The following is a 2168-nucleotide window of genomic DNA, read 5'->3' as shown; positions in this document are numbered from 1 at the left end:
TTTGTTACTTGCTTTGTGTTGATTCTGTGGCTCCCTTATAACCTGGGACCACTGTGATACAATAAACCTGAATTAGTATTGCTTTTGTTACTGGTGACAGTAATTGACTTAAAATGGAATTTGAATCCATTCTTCAACATAGCAAATACATTTCATACATTTTAATTAACAAATCATAAGGATCAGCTTATGTTTCCCCTATAAATGGTAATTCATTTAATCTGACACAGTAACATATCAGAATGCAGTTTTTAACATTTTAAGCTAATTATTTTTTTATTGGACTTTTTAGGTTGGTTTAAATAATAAAAAACTAATCTCTATAAATTAGCATTCTAGAGATGGTACCATACTGATCCTCTCTCATTTTAAGTTAACATTAATACCCAGTATTTGGTGATAGTAAAAAGGAATGAGGGAACATGCGCGGCAGCCTTCTTTGAAGGCAAAGCCAGAAATTCTCTGTAATATTCTGTGTTCAATTGCTCTGTCATGATAAAACTAATGAAGTTGCCTTTGCTTTGTTTGTCAGTATATCTGTAATTAAAATGCCTGCCATTTCTTTTTCATAGACAGTTACAAATTAACATTATATTCAGAAGACAACAATTCAATTTTCATTTAGTATATCAGATGTATACTTGATTGAAATTAAGTTTTGTGTTTCCCTTTCAAAATAAGTATCCAGAGTGAGTGTACTCTGCCTTTTTCTTTACAAATATGCAACAGTTCACAAATCTCACTTTGGAGTCTGAGAAGAACTCGGCTCTTTTTTAATTGATACTATTTTTAAAAGGAGCAAATGGTTTAAACTATTGCTCCTACAAAAAAGATTATAGCATTGACCTATTCTGCTATAAATTATCCAAGCAATAATAGTTTAAACTTTCCTTAACACGTTATATATATGAAAAACACAAAATAAATAACACAATCTTATTTTGAAACTCAGTAGCAGTAATGTATCTTGGCAACTTACAAGTGAACAAATAAATAAAGAAGATTTCACTTACATTAAAAATTCTGTTAGCAGTTTTGTCTTAAATTCCCCTGAAGTTGTTCTCCCTCTTCTTCTAGACTTGCTTTTCTGTTCTGCTCATTCGTCTTAAGAAGGAACCTGCCATTCTGTGGTTTTATATGCTTTCTTTTACCTCATCATCTGCAGGAGGGGCTTTGCCCTAATCACGCTTCATTGACTACAATTTCGTAAGACTCTGTTATCACCTACATGCAGTGGGAAAAACACGTCAGAAGCTGAGCTGTCACTATTAAAAGGCAGTGATGTTTTTCAGATAAAAAAGGTTTGATTACCAGCAATGTCAAAAAAAGAAAGAAAAAAAAATTATTTCCACACTCAGTATTAGTAGATTTTTTCAGTAATACTTGTGACACATATAAAATATAAAGAACTAAGACTTTATACACCCCATGCCCTTTCTGTATGCTTGTTAACACTCATACTGCATTTTAATATATCACATTTAAAGATAAAGAGATATGAAAGCTATTGTACCAAGCTGCATAGCAATGAAAGTTATTTTCTTCACTTTATAGCAAATATATTTCAATCATTTGCTCCAGTTAGTAAGTAAAGTGAGCAGACATCACGTTATGGTACATTGTCAGTGTTCTAATGGCCTAATTGCTAACAAGGAGCATGGTACAACCTGGCAAAGGTATACATTTGTCTATGTATGATTAAAGAAAGACTGTCTGATATGACTGTTAATTTGTGACTATATAATCCTTTTAAAAAGTGCCCCAAAACTGCAATAGCTGAGTGCAATATTAGTGTTAAACAAAGTCAGTAGATAGATATAAACACAAGGAATATACGTGGTTTACTTACATTTCATAGCAGAACTTACATCAAAAGCATGTAATTCCTTCACTACTCAACAGTTTCATTTGATTGCTTCATGTCAAATGAAGAAGAGACTTTTTCCTAAATAATCATTTTTTTCTGAAAACAGCATCACTGCTCTGTAGTCATTAGCTTTTGAATCATCCATTCTTTTAGTGTAGCCATGGTAATTTACATAGGAACTTTGCTGAACAGCACCTGGGTTCTTGCAGCCCTCTTCTGCAACAGCATGCTTTGCTAGAGCTCCATGCCAAGAGTTACTCTCCTTCATACAGCAAGCATAATAATTCTGTGCTGTGCTTTG

The 2168-nt window shown here is 32.8% G+C and overlaps 1 protein-coding gene across 1 annotated transcript in view; it reads right to left on the bottom strand.

Moving 5' to 3' along the window:
* NPY (neuropeptide Y) overlaps nt 1-1205 on the bottom strand; it is a 243737-nt gene extending 242532 nt beyond the window's left edge. The window contains exon 1 of the mRNA XM_044067548.1: nt 1014-1205. The gene's annotated coding sequence lies outside the window, so the exon portion shown is untranslated. The remainder of the gene's footprint in view (nt 1-1013) is intronic.
* Nucleotides 1206-2168: the final 963 nt, after the last annotated feature.

Source organism: Protopterus annectens, chromosome 3.part1 (assembly GCF_019279795.1).
Source record: "Protopterus annectens isolate FY-2018-M chromosome 3.part1, PAN1.0, whole genome shotgun sequence".
NCBI lineage: Eukaryota > Metazoa > Chordata > Ceratodontiformes > Protopteridae > Protopterus > Protopterus annectens.
This window is presented reverse-complemented; position numbering and strand designations above follow the sequence as displayed.